Source organism: Arachis hypogaea, chromosome 13 (genome assembly GCF_003086295.3).
Source record: "Arachis hypogaea cultivar Tifrunner chromosome 13, arahy.Tifrunner.gnm2.J5K5, whole genome shotgun sequence".
Classification (NCBI taxonomy): domain Eukaryota; kingdom Viridiplantae; phylum Streptophyta; class Magnoliopsida; order Fabales; family Fabaceae; genus Arachis; species Arachis hypogaea.
Genome location: NC_092048.1, coordinates 71,058,291 through 71,080,432, shown reverse-complemented (window position 1 = coordinate 71,080,432; position 22,142 = coordinate 71,058,291). Strand labels below are relative to the sequence as shown.

Here is a 22,142-nt window from a genome sequence, read left to right as displayed (position 1 = left end):
TCCCAAGAGTTCAGGCTATCCTTAGGTTGAGAGTCCAACCATACTCTAGCTCTGTCTCTTACAGCAAAAGGGAAAAGCATGAGCCTGTAGACTTCAGGATCTACTCCATTAGTCTTAACAGTATCATATATCTGCAAGAATTCAGTTAAGAACTGAAAAGGATCTTCAGATGGAAGTCCATGAAACTTGCAGTTCTGCTGCATCAGAGAAACTAATTGAGGTTTCAGCTCAAAATTGTTTGCTCCAATGGCAGGAATGGAGATGCTTCTTCCATGTAAATTGGAATTAGGTGCAGTAAAGTCACTAAGCATCCTCCTTGCATTATTATTATTTTCGGCTGCCATCTCCTCTTCCTGTTCGAAAATTTCTGAAAGGTGCTTGCTGGATTGTCGTAATTTAGCTTCTCTTAGTTTTCTCTTCAGAGTCCCTTCAGGTTCTAGATCTGCTTCAACAAGAATGTTCTTGTCCTTGCTCCTGCTCATATGAAAAAGAGGGCCAGAAAAATAATAATAATAGGGGTCCTTTTTACCACAGTATAGAGGTCCCTGTGTGAGTAAAAGAAAAGAAGAAGAAAAAATTCGAACACAGATGGAAGAGGGGGTTCGAATTTGGGTGAGATGAAGTGTTAGTAGATGAATAAATAAATAGAAGGAGATAAGAGAGAGAGAGAATTTTTTGAAAATATTTTTGAAAAAGAGTTAGTGATTTTCGAAAATAGTTTTGAAAAAGGTTAGTAATTTTTCAAAAATTAAAATCAAAAATTAAAATAATTAGTTAATTAAAAAGAAATTTTGAAAAAGAGGGAAGATATTTTCGAAAATTAGAGAGAGAGGGAGTTAGTTAGGTAGTTTTGAAAAAGATAAGAAACAAACAAAAAGTTAGTTAGTTAGTTGAAACAAATTCGAAAATCAATTTTGAAAAAGATTAGAAGATAAGAAGTTAGAAAAGATATTTTAAAATCAAATTTTTGAAAAAGATAAGATAAGAAGATATTTTTGAAAAGATATGATTGAAATTAGTTTTTGAAAAAGATTTGATTTTTAAAATCACAATTAATGACTTGATTCATAAGAAATCACAAGATATGATTCTAGAACTCAAAGTTTGAATCTTTCTTAACAAGCAAGTAACAAACTTGAAATTTTTGAATCAAAACATTAATTGTTGATGTTATTTTTGAAAATTAGGAGATAAAGATAAGAAAAAGATTTTTGAAAAATACTTTTAAAATTTTCGAAAATAAATAAGAAAATTGAAAAAGATTTGATTTTTGAAAAAGATTTTGAAAAAGATAAGATTTTTAAATTGAAAATTTGATTTGACTCATAAAAACAACTAAATTTTAAAAAGTTTTGAAAAAGTCAACTCAAATTTTCGAAATTTATGAGTGAAAAAGGGAAAGATATTTTTTTGATTTTTGAATTTTTAATAATGAGAGGGAAAAACATGAAAAAGACTCAATGCATGAAAATTTTGGATCAAAACATTGAATGCATGCAAGAATGCTATGAATGTCAAGATGAACACCAAGAACACTTTGAATGTCAAGATGAACATCAAGAACTTATTTTTGAAAAATTTTTAATGCAAAGAAAACATGCAAGACACCAAACTTAAAAATTTTTCATGTATAGACACTATGAATGCAAGAATGCACATGAAAAACAAGAAAAGACACAAAACATGAAAACATCAAGATCAAACAAGAAGACTTACCAAGAACAACTTGAAGATCATGAAGAACACTATGAATGCATGAATTTTTCGAAAAATGCAAGATGAGTATGCAATTGACACCAAACTTTCAACTTGACTCAAGACTCAAACAAGAAATATGAAATATTTTTTATTTTTATGATTTTTTTATTTTTTTTTTTGGATTTTTTTTGTATTTTTATTTTATATTTTTCGAAGATTATTTAGAAAAAGAAAAATATGGATTCCAAAATTTTTAATATGAATTCCAAGAATCTTGTATTCTTAGTCTAAAGCTCCAATCCGAGGGTTAGGCATGGCTTAATAGCCAGCCAAGCTTTAGTATGTAATTACATGCATTGAAGTGATTAGTTGAATCCTCAGTCCAAAGGAATTTGGACATGGCTTCACAGCCAGCCAGGATTCAACAAATCATCATGAAACACTAGAATTCATTCTTAAAAATTCTGAAGAAAAATATATTTTTTTTGAAAACATTTTTTCTTTTAATTTTTTCGAAAACAGAGGAGAAATTTTTGAAAGGTTTTTGAAAAATTTTTGAAAATAAAACAAAAAGAAAATTACCTAATCTGAGCAACAAGATGAACCGTCAGTTGTTCAAACTCGAACAATCCCCGACAACGGCGCCAAAAACTTGGTGCACGAAATTGTGATCTCAGGCAACGGCGCCAGAAACTCTGTACGCACGTCTTAATAAATCGTTTTTCATTCACAACTTCGATACAACTAACCAGCAAGTGCACTGGGTCGTCCAAGTAATAAACCTTACGTGAGTAAGGGTCGATCCCACGGAGATTGTCGGCTTGAAGCAAGCTATAGTCACCTTGTAAATCTCAGTCAGGCTGATATCAAATAGTTATGGAGTTTTCGAATATTAATAATAAATAGAAAATAAGGATAGAAATACTTATGTAATTCATTGGTTAGAATTTCAGATAAGCGTATAGAGATGCATTCGTTCCTCTGAACCTCTGCTTTCCTGCTGTCTTCATCCAACCAATCTTACTCCTTTCCATGGCTGGCTTTATGTAAGGACATCACCGTTGTCAATGGTCCGATGCGCTGTCACTGCATGGCTAATCGTCTGGAGGCATCACCCTTGTCAATGGCTGCATCCCATCCTCTTGTGAAAATGGTCCAAATGCTCTGTCACAGCACGACTAATCATCTGAGGTTCTCGATCATACTGGAATAGGATTTACCCTTCTTTTGCGTCTGTCACTACGCCCAGCAATCGCGAGTTTGAAGTTCGTCACAGTCATTCAATCCCAGAGTCCTACTCGGAATACCACAGACAAGGTTTAGACTTTCCAGACTCTCATGAATGCCGCCATCAATCTAGCTTATACCACGAAGATTCTGATTAAGAGATCCAAGAGATACTCATTCAATCTAAGGTAGAACGGAAGTGGTTGTCAGGCACGCGTTCATAGGGAATGATGATGATTATCACGTTCATCACATTTAGGTTGAAGTGCGAATGAATATCTTAGAAGCTGAATAAGTTGAATTGAATAGAAAAACAGTAGTACTTTGCATTAATCTTTGAGGAACAGCAGAGCTCCACACCTTAATCTATGGAGTGTAGAAACTCTACCGTTGAAAATACATAAGTGAAAGGTTCAGGCATGGCCGAGAGGCCAGCCCCCAAAACGTGATCAAAGATGATCCGAAGATCATAAGATGTCTAATACAATAGTAAAAAGTCCTATTTATACTAAACTAGTTACTAGGGTTTACGGAAGTAAGTAATTGATGCATAAATCCACTTCCGGGGCCCACTTGGTGTGTGCTTGGGCTGAGCTTGAATGTTACACATGTAGAGGTCCATCTTGGAGTTGAACGCCAGTTTGTAACGTATTTCTGGTGTTCAACTCTGGCTTGTGACATGTTTCTGGCGTTTAACTCCAGACAGCAGCATAGAACTGGCGTTCAACGCCCTTTTTCGTCATATAAACTCGGCCAAAGTATGAACTATTATAAATTTCTGGAAAGCCCTGGATGTCTACTTTCCAATGCAATTGGAAGCGTGCCATTTTGAGTTCTGTAGCTCCAGAAAATCCACTTTGAGTGCAGGGAGGTCAGAATCCAACAGCATCAGCAGTCCTTCTTCAACCTCTGAATCTGATTTTTGCTCAAGTCCCTCAATTTCAGCCAGAAAATACCTGAAATCACCGAAAAACACACAAACTCATAGTAAAGTCTATAAATGTGAATTTAACATAAAAACTAATAAAAATATCCCTAAAAGTAACTAGATTCTACTAAAAACATACTAAAAACAATGCCAAAAAGCGTATAAATTATCCGCTCATCAGCTATCTAAGATAGGATATATGATTCTAGCCTCCCAGAGCTTTGTAACATCCTTCTAGACCACCTCTTTCATAGCTGGGTTCATCCGCCTCTGTGGTTCTACAACTGGTTTAGCATCATCTTCGAGTAGAATCTTGTGCATACACTTGGTTGGACTAATTCCCTTTAAGTCACTTATGGTCCATACGAGAGCTGTTTTATGGCTCTTGAGTACTTGAATCAGTGCCTCTTCTTCCCGTTGCCTCAGGGAAGAGCTTATAATCACTGAATAAGTGTTTTTTCTGCCTAGAAACGTGTACTTTAAGGATGGGGGTAAAGGCTTTAGCTCAATTTTAGGATGTCCTTCCTCAACACTAGGCGTGCTTAACATCTCCCTCTGAGGAGCTGGCTCATCCAGCTCAGGCAGTGTGTCCTCAAAAATTGTGTCCAAGTCTTCTTCATGCTTTCCAGCTCCAAACACTTTTTCAACTAGAGGTTCTATGGTGTCTATCCTCATGCATTCTTTAGGGTGATTTGGGTGTTGCATAGCCTCGACTGCGTTCAGTACAACCTCATCTTTATTGACCCCTAGTGTCACTTCCCATTTCTGGACATCTATGAGAGTTCTTCCTGTAGCTAAGAAGGTCCTTCTCAGAATGATGGCTGCATTCTTGTCCTCCCCCATATCCAGTATCACGAAGTCTACGGGGAAGGTAAAGGGTCTCACTCTCACAAGCAAGTCTTCCACTACTCCCAATGGGAATTTACTGAGCAGTCAGCAAGTTGGAGACAAATGTGAGTAGGCTTTATTTTTTCAATTTGGAGTTTCTTCATCAATGATAGTGGCATTAAATTGATGCTTACTCGAAGATCACATAAAGCCTTTTTTATGCAGGTATTTCCAATGGTGCAGGGGATTACAAAGCTCCCAGGGTCTTGCAATTTCTCAGGTAGATTCCTCTAAATGGCTACATTGCATTACTTGGTGAGTATAACTATTTCTACCTCTCCACAATCCCTTTTGTTACTCAATATGTCCTTCATGAACTTGGCATAGGAAGACATTTGTTCAAGATCCTCTACAAAGGGGATTTTAATCTCAAGCTTCTTGAAAACTTCTAAGAACATGGCAAATTGCTTATCCTTTTCTGCCTTCTAGAGTTTTTGAGGATATGGTAGCTTGGCCTTGTGATGAGCGGATAATTTATACGCTTTTTGGCATTGTTTTTAGTATGTTTTTAGTAGAATATAGTTACTTTTAGGGATGTTTATATTAGTTTTTATGTTAAATTCACATTTCTGGACTTTACTATGAGTTTGTGTGTTTTTTTGTGATTTCAGGTATTTTCTGGCTGAAATTGAGGGACTTGAGCAAAAATCAGATTCAGAGGTTGAAGAAGGACTGCTGATGCTGTTGGATTCTGACCTCCCTGCGCTCAAAGTGGATTTTCTGGAGCTACAGAACTCAAAATGGCGCGCTTCTAACCGCGTTGGAAAGTAGACATTCAGGACTTTCCAGCAATATATAATAGTCCATACTTTGGCCGAGTTTAGATGACGCAAAAGGGCGTTGAACACCAGTTCTACGCTGCTATCTGGAGTTAAACGCCAGAAACACGTCACAAACCAGAGTTGAACGCCAGAAACACGTTACAACCTGGCGTTCAACTCCAAAAGAAGCCTCTGCACGTGGAAAGCTAAAGCTCAGCCCAAGCACACACCAAGTGGGCTCCGGAAGTGGATTTATGCATCAATAACTTACTTCTGTAAACCCTAGTAGCTAGTTTATTATAAATAGAACTTTTTACTATTGTATTAGACATCCTCGATTGTATTTTTGATCCTGTGATCACGTTTTGGGGGCTGGCCATTCGGCCATGCCTGGACCTTTCACTTATGTATTTTCAACGGTAGAGTTTCTACACTCCATAGATTAAGGTGTGGAGCTCTACTGTTCCTCATGAATTAATGCAAAGTACTACTGTTTTTCTATTCAATTCAACTTATTCCGCTTCTAAGATATTCATTCGCACTTCAACATGAATGTGATGAACGTGACAATCATCATTATTCCCCACGAACGCGTGCCTAACAACCACTTCCGTTCCACCTTAGATTGGATGATTATCTCTTGGATCTCTTAATCAGAATCTTCGTGGTATAAGCTAGATTGATGGCGGCATTCATGAGAATCCGGAAAGTCTAAACCTTGTCTGTGGTATTCCGAGTAGGATTCTGGGATTGAATGAATGTGACGAACTTCAATCTCGCGAGTGCTGGGCGTAGTGACAGAGCATTTGGACCATTTTCACAAGAGGATAGGATGCATCCATTGACCACTGTGATGCCTCCAGATGATTAGCCATGCAGTGACAGCGCATCGGACCATTTTCACAGAGAGGATAAAAAGTAGCCATTGACAATGGTGATGTCCTTACATAAAGCCAGCCATGGAAAGGAGTAGGACTGATTGGACGAAGACAGCAGGAAAGCAGAAGTTTAGAGGGACGAAAGCATCTCTATACCTTTATTTGAAATTCTCACCAATGATATACATAAGTATTTCTATCTGTATTTTCTGTCTATTTATTATTTATTTTCGAAAACTCCATAATCAATTATTATCCGCCTGACTGAGATTTACAAGATGACCATAGCTTGCTTCATACCAACAATCTCCGTGGGATCGACCCTTACTCACGTAAGGTTTTATTACTTGGACGACCCAGTGTACTTGCTGGTTAGTTGTATCGAAGTTGTGAATGAAAAATAATTTATTAAGACATGTGTACAGAGTTTTTGGCGCCGTTGCCTGAGATCACAATTTTGTGCACCAAGTTTTTGGCGCCGTTGCCGGGGATTGTTTGAGTTTGGACAACTGACGGTTCATCATGTTGCTCAGATTGGGTAATTTTCTTCTTATTTTATTTTCAAAAAGTTTTCAAAAAAAAAAAATTTCAAAAATCTTTCAAAAATTTCTCATCTGTTTTCGAAAATTATTCTAAAATTTTTTTAAGAATGAATTCTAGTGTTTCATGAAGCATGTTGAAGCCTGACTGGCTGTAAAGCCATGTCTAAATTCATTTGGACTGGGGCTTCTAACCCAACATTATCAAGAGCAAGCTAGTAGTTGCTAATCCACCTGCTGCTGTTCCAGATCCAAAAGATTTACATGCTAAAGCTTGACTGGCTATTAAGCCATGTTTAACCCTCAGATTGGAGCTTTAGAATAAGAGTGCAAGATTCCTGGAATTCATATAAAAAATTTTGGAATTCTTATTTTTCTTTTTCACACTAATTTTCGAAAAATATAAAATAAAAATACAAAAAAATCACAAAATCATAAAAAAAATCAAAAATATTTTGTGTTTCTTGTTTGAGTCTTGAGTCAAATTGTAAGTTTGGTGTCAATTGCATATTCATTTTGCATTTTTCGAAAAGTTCATGCATTCATAGTGTTCTTCATGATCTTCAAGTTGTTCTTGATAAACCTTCTTGATTGATCTTCATATTATATTGTTTTGTGTTGTATGGTGTTTTTCATATGCATTCTTGAATTCTTAGTGTCTAAGCATTAAAGATTTCTAAGTTTGGTGTCTTGCATGTTTTCTTTGCATAAAAAAATTTTCAAAAATAAGTTCTTGGTGTTCATCTTGATCTTCAAAGTGTTCTTGGTGTTCATCTTGGCATTCATAGCATTCTTGCATGCATTCATTGTTTTGATCCAAAATTTTCATGCATTGAGTCTTTTTCATGTTTTTCTCTCTCATCATTAAAAATTCAAAAATCAAAAAAATATCTTTCCCTTTTTCACTCATAAATTTCGAAAATTTGAGTTGACTTTTTCAAAACTTTTTAAAACTTAGTTGTTTCTTATGAGTCAAATCAAATTTTCAATTAAAAAAACATCTTATCTTTTTCAAAATCTTTTTCAAAAATCAAATCTTTTTCATTTTTCTTAGTTATTTTCGAAAATAACATCATCAATTAATGTTTTGATTCAAAAATTTCAAGTTTGTTACTTACTTGTTAAGAAAGATTCAAACTTTAAGTTCTAGAATCATATTTTGTGATTTCTTATGAATCAAGTCATTAATTGTGATTTTAAAAATCAAATCTTTTTCAAAACTAATTTCAATCATATCTTTTCAAAAATATCTTTCTATCTTATCTTTTTCAAAATCATATCTTTTCCATCATATCTTTTTAAAAAATCTTATCTTTTTCAAAAATTTGATTTTAAAATATCCCTTCTAACTTCTTATCTTCTTATCTTTTCAAAAATTGATTTTCAAAATTTGTTTTAACTAACTAACTAACTTTTTATTTGTTTCTTATCTTTTTCAAAACTACCTAACTAACCCTCTCTCTCTAATTTTCGAAAATATCTCCCTCTTTTTCAAAAATTCTTTTTAATTAACTAATTGTTTCAAAATTCAATTTTAATTTATTTCTTCTTTTAATTTTCGAAAATCACTAACTCTTTTTGAAAAATTATTTTTGAAAACCTCCCCCTCTCATCCTCTTCTATTTATTTATTTATTTACTAACATCTCTTCCTCACTCACCAAAAATCCGAACCCCCTCTCTCTCTCTGAGTTCAGATTTTCTCTTCTTCTTTTCTTCTACTCTTCTTTTCTTCTACTCTTCTTTTCTTCCACTCACCTAAGGGAACCTCTATACCTAGTCAAAAAGGATCCCTATTATTATTATTATTATTATTATTATTATTATTATTATTATTATTCTGTTCCCTCTTTTTCATATGAGTAGGAGCAAGGACAAGAACATTCTTGTTGAAGCAGATCCAGAACCTGAAAGGACTCTGAAGAGGAAACTAAGAGAAGCTAAATTACAATAATCCAGCAAGCACCTTTCAGATATTTTCGAACAAGAAGAGGAGATGACAGCCAAAAATAATAATAATGCATGGAGGATGCTTGGTGACTTTACTGCACCTAATTCCAATTTACATGGAAGAAGCATCTCCATCCCCACCATTGGAGCAAACAATTTTGAGCTGAAACCTCAATTAGTTTCTCTGATGCAGCAGAACTGCAAGTTCCATGGACTTCCATCTGAAGATCCTTTTCAGTTCTTAACTGAATTCTTGCAGATCTGTGATACTGTTAAGACTAATGGAGTAGATCCTGAAGTCTACAGGCTCATGCTTTTCCCCTTTGCTGTAAGAGACAGAGCTAGAGTGTGGTTGGACTCTCAACCCAGAGATAGCCTGAACTCTTGAGATAAGCTGGTCACGGCTTTCTTAGCCAAGTTCTTTCCTCCTCAAAAGCTTAGTAAGCTTAGAGTGGATGTTCAAACCTTCAGACAGAAAGAAGGTGAATCCCTCTATGAAGCTTGAGAGAGATACAAGTAACTGACCAAAAAGTGTCCTTCTGACATGCTTTCAGAATGGACCATCCTGGATATATTCTATGATGGTCTGTCTGAATTAGCTAAGATGTCATTGGATACTTCTGTAGATGGATCCATTCACCTAAAGAAAATGCCTGCAGAAGCTCAAGAACTCATTGACATGGTTGCTAATAACCAGTTCATGTACACTTTTGAGAGGAATCCTGTGACTAATGGGATGCCTCAGAAGAAGGAAGTTCTTGAAATTGATACTCTGAATGCCATATTGGCTCAGAATAAAATATTGACTCAGCAAGTCAATATGATTTCTCAGAGTCTGAATGGAATGCAAGCTGCATCCAACAGTACTCAAGAGGCATCTTCTGAAGAAGAATCTTATGATCCTGAGAACCCTGCAATAGCAGAGGTGAATTACATGGGTGAACCATATGGAAACACCTATAATCCCTCATGGAGAAATCACCCAAATCTCTCATGGAAGGATCAACAAAAGCCTCAACAAGGCTTTAATAATGGTGGAAGAAATAGGTTTAACAATAGTAAACCTTTTCCATCATCCACTCAGCAATAGACAGAGAACTCTGAACAAAATACCTCTAATTTAGCAAACTTAGTATTTGATCTATCTAAGGCCACTGTAAGTTTCATGAATGAAACAAGGTCCTCCATTAGAAATTTGGAGGCATAAGTGGGCCAGCTGAGTAAAAGAGTCACTGAAATCCCTCCTAGTACTCTCCCAAGCAATACAGAAGAAAATCCAAAAGGAGAGTGCAAGGCCATTGATATAACCATCATGGCCGAATCCAAAGAGGGAGAGGAGGACGTGAATCCCAAGGAGGAAGACCTCCTGGGACGTCCAGTGATCAACAAGGAGTTTCCCTTTGAGGAACCAAAGGACTCTGAGGCTCATCTAGAGACCATAGAGATTCCATTGAACCTCCTTATGCCCTTCATGAGCTTTGATGAGTATTCTTCTTCTGAAGAGAATGAGGATGTTACTGAAGAGCAAGTTGCCAAGTTCCTTGGTGCAATCATGAAGCTGAATTCCAATTTATTTGGTAATGAGACTTGGGGAGATGAACCTCTCCTGTTTACCAATGAATTAAATGCATTGGATCAACTGAGATTGCCTCAGAAGAAACAGGATCCTGGAAAGTTCCTAATACCTTGTACCATAGGCACCATGACCTTTGAGAAGGCTCTATGTGACCTTGGGTCAGGAATAAACCTGATGCCACTCTCTGTAATGGAGAAACTGGGAATCTTTGAGGTGCAAGCTGCAAAAATCTCATTAGAGATGGCAGACAATTCCAGAAAACAGGCTTATGGACAAGTAGAGGACATGTTAGTAAAGGTTGAAGGCCTTTACATCCCGGCTGATTTCATAATCCTAGACACTATGAAGGATGAGGATGAATCCATCATCCTTGGAAGACCCTTCCTAGCCACAGCAAGAGCCGTGATTGATGCTAACAGAGGTGAACTAGTCCTTCAATTGAATGAGGACTCCCTTGAGTTTAAAACTCAAGGACATCCTTCTGTAAACATGGAAAAGAAGCACACTAAGCTTCTCTCAAAACAGAGTCAACTAGAGCCCCCACAGTCAAACTCTAAGTTTGGTGTTGAGAGGCCACAACCAAACTCTAAGTTTGGTGTTGAACTCCCATATCCAAACTCTAAGTTTGGTGTTGGGGAGTCTCAACAATGCTCTGAATATCTGTGAGGCTCCATGAGAGCCCACTGTCAAGCGATTGACATTAAAGAAGCGCTTGTTGGGAGGCAACCCAATTTTTATTTATCTAATTTTTATTTTCATTGTTTTTCATGTTTTATTAGGTTCATGATCATGTGGAGTCACAAAATAAATATAAAAATTGAAAACAGAATCAAAAATAGCAGAAGAAAAATCACACCCTAGAGGAGCATCTGTCTGGCGTTCAACGCCAGAACAGAGCATGTTTTTGGCGTTGAACGCCAGAAACAAGCAGCATCCTGGCGTTCAGACGCCAGAAATGCACAGTGAAGAAGAGCTGGCGCTGAACGCCAGAAACAAGCATCTGGCTGGCGTTCAACGGTAGAAATATGCTGCATCTGGGCGTTCAACGCCCAGAACAAGCATCAATTCAGCGTTTAAACGCCAGAATTGCATGCAAAGTCATTTTACATGCCTAATGGGTGCAGGGATGCAAATCCTTGACACCTCAGGATCTGTGGATCCCACAGGATCCCCACCGACCTCCACTCACTCTCTTTCCTCTTCTCAATGTTCATCCTCTCTTCCCAATAAATACTCTTCCTCAAAACTCTTCACCAATCACCTCAATCTCTCTTCCCTATCACCACTCACATCCATCCACTCTTCCCCATAAACCTACCTCATAAACTCCACCTACCTTCAAAATTCAAAATCAATTTCCCACCGAAACCCACCCATATGGCCGAACCTTAACCCCCCTCCCTTCCCTATATAAAGCCCTATATTCTTCTTCATTTTCACACAACACAACCTTCTCCTTCATATTTTCTTATTCTTCTTCATCTATTCTTTCTTCTCTTGTTCGAGGGTGAGAAAAATTCTAAGTTTGGTGTGGTAAAAGCATAAGCTTTTTGTTTTTTCATTACCATTGATGGGACCCAATACCGGAGAATCCTCTAGAAAAGGGAAAGGGAATACAAAAGCTTCCACCTCCGAGACATGGGAGATGGAAAGATTCATCTCCAAAGCTCATCAAGACCACTTCTATGATATTGTGGCCAAGAAGAAGGTGATCCCCGAGGTCCCTTTCAAACTCAAGAGAAATGAGTATCCGGAGATCCGACATGAGATTCATAGAAGAGGTTGGGAAGTTCTAACAAACCCCATCCAACAAGTCAGAATTCTAATGGTTCAAGAGTTTTATGCTAATGCATGGATCACAAGGATCCATGATCAAAGTAAGAACCCAAACTTAAAGAATTATCTCACCATGGTTCGGGAGAATTACTTAGATTTTAGTCCGGAAAATGTAAGGTTGGCGTTCAACTTGCCAATGATGGAAGAGAACGCACGCCCCTACACAAGGAGAGTCAACTTTGATCAAAGGTTGGACCAAGTCCTCATGGACATATGTGTGGAAAGAGCTCAATGGAAGATTGACTCAAAAGGCAAACCGGTTCAACTTAGAAGACTGGACCTTAAGCCTGTAGCTAGAGGATGGTTGGAGTTCATTCAACGCTCAATCATTCCCACTAGCAACCGGTCTGAAGTTACTATAGACCGGGCCATCATGATCCATAGCATCATAATTGGAGAAGAGGTGGAGGTTCATGAGATTATACCTCAAGAACTCTACAAGGTGGCTGACAAGTCCTCCACTATGGCAAGGTTAGCTTTTCCCCATCTCATTTGCCATCTATGCAATTCGGCTGGGATTGACATAGAAGGAGACATTCCCATTGAGGAAGAAAAGCCCATCACTAAGAAAAGGATGGAGCAAACAAGAGAGCCTATTCATGAAGCTCAAGATACGCATGAAGCTCATCACCATGAGATCCCGGAGATGCCTCAAATGCATTTTCCTCCACAAAACTATTGGGAGCAAATCAACACCTCCCTAGGAGAATTAAGTTCCAACATGGGACAATTAAGGGTGGAACATCAAGAGCACTCCATCATCCTTCATGAAATTAGAGAAGATCAAAAAGCAATGAGGGATGAGCAACAAAGACAAGGAAGAGACATAGAAGAGCTCAAGGACATCATTGGTTCCTCAAGAAGGAAACGCCACCATCACTAAGGTGGATTCATTCCTTGTTCTTACATTCTTTGTTTTTCGTTTTCTTTATGTTAAGTGTTTATCCATGTTTGTGTCTTATTACATGATCATTAGTCTTTAGTAACTTTGTCTTAAAGTTATGAATGTCCTATGAATCCATCACCTCTCTTAAATGAAAACTATTTTAATTCAAAAGAACAAGAAGTACATGAGTTTTGAATTTATCCTTGAACTTAGTTTAATTATATTGATGTGGTGACAATGCTTCTTGTTTTCTGAATGAATGCCTGAACAGTGCATATGTCTTTTGAAGTTGTTGTTTTAGAATGTTAAATATGTTGGCTCTTGAAAGAATGATGACAAGGAGACATGTTATTTGATAATCTGAAAAATCATAAAAATGATTCTTGAAGCAAGAAAAAGCAGCAAAGAACAAAGCTTGCAGAAAAAAATATAGGCGAAAAAAAATAAAAATAAAAATAAAAAGCAAGCAGAAAAAGCCAAAAGCTCTTAAAACCAAGAGGCAAGAGCAAAAAGCCAGTAACCCTTAAAACCAAAAGGCAAGGGTAATAAAAAGGATCCCAAGGCTTTGAGCATCAGTGGATAGGAGGGCCTAAAGGAATAAAATCCTGGCCTAAGCGGCTAAACCAAGCTGTCCCTAACCATGTGCTTGTGGTGTGAAGGTGTCAAGTGAAAACTTGAGACTGAGCAGTTAAAGTCAAGGTCCAAAGCAAAAAAAAAAAGAGTGTGCTTAAGAACCCTGGACACCTCTAATTGGGGACTTTAGCAAAGCTGAGTCACAATTTGAAAAGGTTCACCCAATTATGTGTCTGTGGCATTTATGTATCCGGTGGTAATACTGGAAAACAAAGTGCTTAGGGCCACGGCCAAGACTCATAAAGTAGCTGTGTTCAAGAATCAACATACTGAACTAGGAGAATCAATAACATTATCTGAACTCTGAGTTCCTATAGATGCCAATCATTCTGAACCTCAATGGATAAAGTGAGATGCCAAAACTATTCAAGAAGCAAAAAGCTACAAGTCCCGCTCATCTGATTGGAGCTATGTTTCATTGATAGTTTGGAATTTATAGTATATTCTCTTCTTTTTATCCTATTTGATTTTCAGTTGCTTGGGGACAAGCAACAATTTAAGTTTGGTGTTGTGATGAGCGGATAATTTATACGCTTTTTGGCATTGTTTTTAGTATGTTTTTAGTAGAATCTAGTTACTTTTAGGGATGTTTTTATTAGTTTTTATGTTAAATTCACATTTCTGGACTTTACTATGAGTTTGCGTGTTTTTCTATGATTTTAGGTATTTTCTGGCTGAAATTGAGGGACTTGAGCAAAAATCAGATTCAGAGGTTGAAGAAGGACTGCTGATGCTGTTGGATTCTGACCTCTCTGCAATCAAAGTAGATTTTCTGGAGCTACAGAACTCAAAATGGCGCGCTTTTAATTGCGTTGGAAAGCAGACATCCAGGGCTTTCCAGAAATATATAATAGTCCATACTTTGGCCGACTTTAGACGATGCAAAAGGGCGTTGAACACCAGTTCTACGCTGCTATCTGGAGTTAAACGCCAGAAACACGTCACAAACCAGAGTTGAACCCCAGAAACACGTTACAACCTGGCGTTCAACTCCAAAAGAAGCCTCTGCACGTGGAAAGCTAAAGCTCAGCCCAAGCACACACCAAGTGGGCCCCGAAAGTGGATTTATGCATCAATAACTTACTTCTGTAAACCCTAGTAGCTAGTTTATTATAAATAGAACTTTTTACTATTATATTAGACATCCTGGATTGTATTTTTGATCCTGTGATCATGTTTTGGGGGCTGGCCATTCGGCCATGCCTGGACCTTTCACTTATGTATTTTCAACGGTAGAGTTTCTACACTCTATAGATTAAGGTGTGGAGCTCTGCTGTTCCTCATGAATTAATGCAAAGTACTACTGTTTTTCTATTCAATTCAACTTATTCCGCTTCTAAGATATTCATTCGCACTTCAACATGAATGTGATGAACGTGAAAATCATCATTATTCCCCCACGAACGCGTGCCTAACAACCACTTCCGTTCCACCTTAGATTGGATGATTATCTCTTGGATCTCTTAATCAGAATCTTCGTGGTATAAGCTAGATTGATGGCGGCATTCATGAGAATCTGGAAAGTCTAAACCTTGTCTGTGGTATTCCGAGTAGGATTCTGGGATTGAATGACTATGACGAACTTCAAACTCATGAGTGCTGGGCGTAGTGACAGACGCAAAAGGAGGGTGAATCCTATTCCAGTATGATCGAGAACCTCAGATGATTAGCCGTGCTGTGACAGAGCATTTGGACCATTTTCACAAGAGGATAGGATGCAGCCATTGACCACGGTGATGCCTCCAGATGATTAGCCATGCAGTGACAGCGCATCGGACCATTTTCACAGAGAGGATAAAAAGTAGCCATTGACAATGGTGATGTCCTTACAAAAATTCAGCCATGGAAAGGAGTAGGACTGATTGGACGAAGACAGCAGGAAAGCAGAAGTTTAGAGGGACGAAAGCATCTCTATACCTTTATCTGAAATTCTCACCAATGATATACATAAGTATTTCTATCTGTATTTTCTGTCTATTTATTATTTATTTTCAAAAACTCCATAATCAATTATTATCTGCCTGACTGAGATTTACAAGATGACCATAGCTTGCTTCATACCAACAATCTCCGTGGGATCGACCCTTACTCACATAAGGTTTTATTACTTGGACGACCCAGTACACTTGCTGGTTAGTTGTATCGAAGTTGTGAATGAAAAATGATTTATTAAGACGTGCGTACAGAGTTTTTGGCACCGTTGCCTGAGATCACAATTTCGTGCACCACCTTGTATTCTAGGGCTTTGAGGAGTGTAGGATGAGTATCCACAGTGACTGGGAAAGGATTATCAGGGTTTCTAGGGGGAACGCCCTTTGAATTGACGTCTACTGCTCCCCTCTTTCGGGGCGTTGAACGCCCATTCTACTCCCTCCTGGGCATTCAGCACCCTTTGTGGTGTTCTGGATTGCTGCGTTTTCACTCTCTGGTATCTCTTCATCATCATGTGCTTTATTGTTCTGAGGTTGAGTATCTAAGAGCTTGTCACTCCTCAATTGAATAGCTTGGCATTTCTCTCTTATCTATGTAGATAATTGCTAATTTTTCTGGCTTAATTGCGTTTCCAGGTTCTTGAGGGAAGCTCGGGTCTCCTGCAATAAGCTTTGTTGGCTTTTTGTTATTTCTATAAGCATGGAAGCTAGGTTAGATGCATTATTGGGTTGTGGGAGTTGAGAAGGGGTGTTCTTGGCTGAACTCTTCAAGCATTACACTTATTGTGTGAGAAAGTTCAGTTGTTGAACTAAAGATTCATTCTGGTCAAGAATGGAGTCTTGAGTAGACTTTTCCTTAGTTCCCTTTTTACTAAGGTCTTCTCAGATGAGTATAAGTATTGGTTGTTAGCGACCATCTCAATGAGCTCATCAGCTTCTTCAGGTGTCTTCTTCATGTATATGGAACGACCTGCATAATTATCCAAGGACCCCTTAGCTATGTCAGAGAGTACGTAATAGAAGATATCCAGCTTGACCCAATCTGTGAATATTTCAATGGGGCATTGATGATGAGATTTGCTCGATGGTCTAGAATTTCTCTTGTAGAAATAAGAACTTCGTTGTAAGCATAGCTCCAAACCAACAAACAATTCTCACATAAAAAATTTGAGTTGTCACAAGAAACAAACCCCAAAAAAGAATTAACCGAAGTATTTGAACTCTGAGTCGTCTCACAAGGAATTGCAATAAAATGCTCAATTATTGGCTATGAGGATGCAAGGGGTTTGATTTTTGTATTTTTTGCAAGAAATTAAATGACAAGAAAGTAAAATAACAAGAACTAATAAAATAAGAGAAAAGAACTCTTGGCTAAGACATGGGAAATTGAGATCACCATCCTTGTCTACATACCAAATATTGATAATTATGAGAGGCCAACCTATTAAGTATACTTCCAAAAGCCTTAAGTACGTAATATCTACTTCTAAACTTGAAGTATGTCAAATAGGCTTGATCACATCAATCCATAAGTTGCAACCTATCTACTAATTAGATTAGTAGTGGGTTAGTGTTAATGGATATCAAATTGATCACCAAGAGTTCTCAAATCACCAATTCAATAAGACCCAATGACTCAAGGTCACTCAATTCCCTTAGCCTAGGCCAAGAGTAAGGAGAACTACTCAAAAACTAAAGGAAACATTTTATCAAACACCTAGAATGCAAGAAAACTAAACATCACCAAATGTAAAAATTAACAAGATCCATAACTATCATCAACAAGAAATCAACAATAACAATGGAGATCAACATAAAAGGAACATAGAAACATGAAGTTGCATTAAAAGGAAATTAGATCTAACAATTGTTCATAAACATAAAAAAGGGTAAAACTAGAAGAACAAAGATGTAGTGACAAGAAATTAAGAGGAAGGACTAAATCAAAACAAGAATCAAAAGTTGGATCCAAGAGAAAATTAAACCTAAACTACCCTAAATTCTAGAGAGAAGGGAGAGCTTCTCTCTCTAGAATTCTACCCTAAAACATGATGAAAACTAAACTACGGCTTCTTGGTTCATTCCCCCTCAATCCTTGGGTTCAATAGCATCAGAAAATGAGTTGGATTGGACCCAAAATTAGCTAGAAATCGCCCCCAATGAGTTGCTTAAAGTGGACCCACACAGCTCCATCGGCGCGCATGCATACATGGCGCGTGTGCACCCCTATACATCAGGCAACTATGGCAAATTTTATATGATTTCGAAGCCCCGAATGTGAGCTTTCAAACGCAACTAGAACCGCCTCATTTTGATCTCTAGAGCTCAAGTTATGATCGATTGAGTGCGAGGAGGTCAGGCTTGACAACTTTACGGTTCCTTCATTTCTTCATGAGTTCTCCCATTTTGCATGCTTTTCTCCTCACTTCTTCCATCTAATACTTTCCTTCTAAATCTGAAATCAATCAATAAACATATCAAGGCATCGAATGGAATTAAAGTGAATTGAATTTAGCTATTTTAAGGCCTAAAAAGCATGTTTTCACATTTAAGCACAAATCAAGGGAGAATTGCAAAACCATGCTATTTCATTGAATAAATGTGAGAAAAGGTGATAAAATCCCCAAATTAAGCACAATATAAACTATAGAATCGGGGTTTATCAAATCTCCCTACACTTAAACCAAGCATGTTCTCATGCTAAGAATAAAGAAGGACAAGAAAAGGGGTATGAACATTTATTCAATGCAAAGAAACTATATAAACCTATCTACATGCATGCAACTAAATGCAAAATACTTCTACCTACTTGGTTAAAAGCAAATCAATCTCTAAGAATATATATAAGCAAGTAGGGCAAAGGTCATATGACGACTCACAAACTCTACCAATTTAAATATCAAAATGAAGTTCAAATAGACTTGCAGGAAGAAAGCTCATAAAAGCCGGGAACAAGGAATTGAGCATTGAACCCTCACCGGAAGTGTATCCGCTCTAGTCGCTCTAGTGTATAGGGTCGATCACTCAATTCTCTTCTAATCATGATTTCTATGATTTATTTTTCATCTAACAATCAACAATTATTCAATGCATGCATATATTCATCATGAGGTCTTATTCATAGGTTGTAATGGGGCCAGGGTAAAGGTAGGGATGCATATGGTCAAGTGAGCTTGGAATTTGAATCTTTGATTAACCTAAGCTCTCACCAAACACATATAACTACCTATACAACTCTAATACACAACCTAGCTACCCATGATTCCCACTTTTTCCTATACTCATGCATTCTTTTTGATTCACATTCCATATGCATTGATTTTTATTGAACTTTACTTTGGGACATTTTTGTCCCCTTTTTTATTTCTTTTTCTCTTTTTTCTTTTTCTATTTTCTTCTTTTAAATATATATATATATATATATATATATATGTTCTTTTTCTTTTTCTTTATCTTTTTTTTCTAAAGTATATACAAATATACCAATGCATATGATTTTACATATAGTGCATGAATATGTACCCAATTCCCAAAAATCTTCAACAAAATAAAAAAACACATTTTTTCTCTCAACCAATGTCCCAAGTTTCCCATACCCAAATGATACACACTCTCACTAGCCTAAGCTAATCAAAGATCCAAATTAAGGACATTTATTATTTTTCACTCAGGGATAGTGATGTGCTAAAATTAAGAACGAAAGGGATTAAATAGGCTCAAATCAGCTAACAATGATTGATGAAAGGTAGGCTATTTGGCTAAGTGAGCTATATGAAATGATGGCCTCAATCATATAAATGCATGTATACATGGAATAATGGACATAAAGAATCAAACAAATCAAAGATTACAATCATAGAAAGAGAATAATGCACACAAGAATGAAAATAAGTGGTTATGTGATGTAACCACGCAATTGGGCTCAAAACTCACATGCTTGTGTTCTTAGCTCAAAAACCATGTTCCAAAATAAATCCTTTAAGCATGTTTATCACAAAAAAAAATTTTTCAAATTGCTAGGGTGCCCTAGAACAATTTTTCTTGGAAAATAAATCATCACCCTAACCAAGTAGTCCTAACATAAAAAGAAGCAGTAAAATATATACAAATTCTAACTAACATGCAACCTATCATACAATGCAACAACTAACTAGCAAAAGAAATTAAGAATCGGTGTTGAAAGAAAGAGATTGTTACCCATGGAGGTCGGTCGGACGACCTCCCCACACTTCGAAATTTGCACCGTCCTCGGTGTATGCAAAGAAGAGAAATGTGGATGGGTTGCTACAACTGATGAGCTCCTTCAAAAGGTTGTGCGGATAAACTTGTTTGTTGCCCCATTTAGAAGCTTTTCCAATTCTTTCCTTCTTGTTGGCCAACCTCAAAGGAGAGAAAAAGAAAGAAAATTAAGCATGCAACAAAGATATGAAAGCAATTAGAACATAGGCGGGGGCTAATGCCAAATAAAAGTATGGTTCTCAAATACATGGTAGCTAAAACATGTGAGTGAGAAAGCAATTCAATCAAAGGCATATTAACTAATACTTTATGCAAAAACAAGTTAACGCATGGGTACATGACATGAAGAGCATGTTGCATCAAGCTTAATCAATAATTGACACAAACAAGATTAGTGATAAGCACGAGAGCATTTGGTCCCATCCTAACTCAATGATGATGAGGTATAAAAACAAGGGATCATGAGTCAGGAAGGACTAAAGCACTAATCTTGTGTGTAGAGAAAATATTACAATTAATGCCAAACAAGTCACGAAGCACCAAGAATAACCAAGAAATTTTCAACAATTGAGTAAGAGCATTCAACACCATTATTTTATTTATTTATTTTATTTTTTATTTTTTTTTAAAGAAAAAATATTTTCGAGAGGAAGAAGAAGAAAAAGAAGAAAAAAAAGTAGAAAGAAAGAAGAAGAAAAGAAGAAAGAAGGAGAAAGGAGAAAGGAGAAAAACAGGGTGCAAATCTGTGCATATGCGCCATGCGTGCTTATGCACGGATGCAGCAGGTACAATCCATGCACGCGCACCATACGTGCTTAAGCGCGGATGCAGCAGGTTCAATTCCGCGCCCGCCATGCGTGGTCACGCGCAGATGCAGCAGGGATAATCGGCGCGTGCGCGCCATGCGTGCTTACGCGCGGATCGCCTGGCACAAAGTAGGCATAAAGTGGGCACAACTCTCGGGTTTTAGTACTAGGAGTTGTGAAACCACACCAGCGCGCGCGCACAGCGTGCTTGCGCGCCGATGCCCACTTTTGTTTTTAATGCTTAGAACAAGGACAGGGCATTCTCCTAACCTACAAGCATTCTAAAACAATCAAAAATCAAATTTAACAACAAATATTTTGGTTTTTGAAAAATTTTCAAAACACACTAAAAAAACAAAACTTATACTACAAGGAAAACACTACTCAACAACAACTAAACTACAACTTAAGGCATAAATCTAATCAAATAAACCAACAACCAAAATATTAAAACAAGAGTATGCAAAGAAGAAAACTACCTAAGAATGGCAACCCAATTCATCCATTGATTATATTTACAAGAGAATGGAAAGAGTTTACCATGGTGGGGTGTCTCCCACCTAGCACTTTTAGTTTAAGTCCTTAACTTGGACATTTGGGAAGTTCCTTGTCATGGTGGCTTATGCTTGAACTCATCTTGAAACTTCCACCAATGCTTGGACTTCAAGTAAGCTCCAAAATTCAAGATCAATGGCACCAAGCTTTGATGAAGTTCCACACAAGCTAAGGGCTTCCAAAATTGGTCTTCATATATTCCCGGATCCCAAATCTTGTTTTCACACCCATCTTCAAGTTGATCATCACAATTCCAATTGGGTGAGAAGTGATCCGAATTCTCAAGTAAACACCAAAGCATCTTTCTAGACCCCTTTAGTTGAGAACTATACCAACCATTGCACTTAGACTTTGAGTTTCTAACCATAAGGAACCTTGATTGGCATTTCCACCCACTAACCAATTCTCTCCTACTCTTGACTCCACAAAGAGCTCTAAGTTGCCCATCATTTTCAATCAAACCATATTCAAGTGAGAAAGTGAAGCTTAGGGATAGAAATTTTACCCACTTAAATATTGTGTTGGATGATGGTGACTTAGGAAGGGGGACCTCCCCTCACATAGCCAATGCGAGGTCTACGCCCTTGTGCTCCTTCTTGACTACCTCCACCTCTTTGCAAGCTTCTTCAACTTCAATTCCTTGCTCACCAACTTCTTCTATACACCCTTCATTGCTCAAACCATGTGTCAGAGGTTGTGCACAGTCCTCCTTGTCATAAATTTCATAGCATAATGAGGGATATTCATCAATTCCAAAAGACTCATTAGTTGGTTTGGAATTATCTTCAATGATGGAGCTTGCTTCTTGCTCA

At 37.3% G+C, this 22,142-nt stretch overlaps 1 non-coding gene across 1 annotated transcript; it reads right to left on the bottom strand.

Annotated features, from left to right (window-relative positions):
* Positions 1–9,310: 9,310 nt before the first annotated feature.
* On the bottom strand, positions 9,311–9,418 carry LOC112739090 (small nucleolar RNA R71). Its single transcript, XR_003170030.1, has one exon. It is a non-coding gene; the product is annotated as a small nucleolar RNA R71 (small nucleolar RNA).
* Between the last annotated feature and the right edge of the window lie 12,724 nt (positions 9,419–22,142).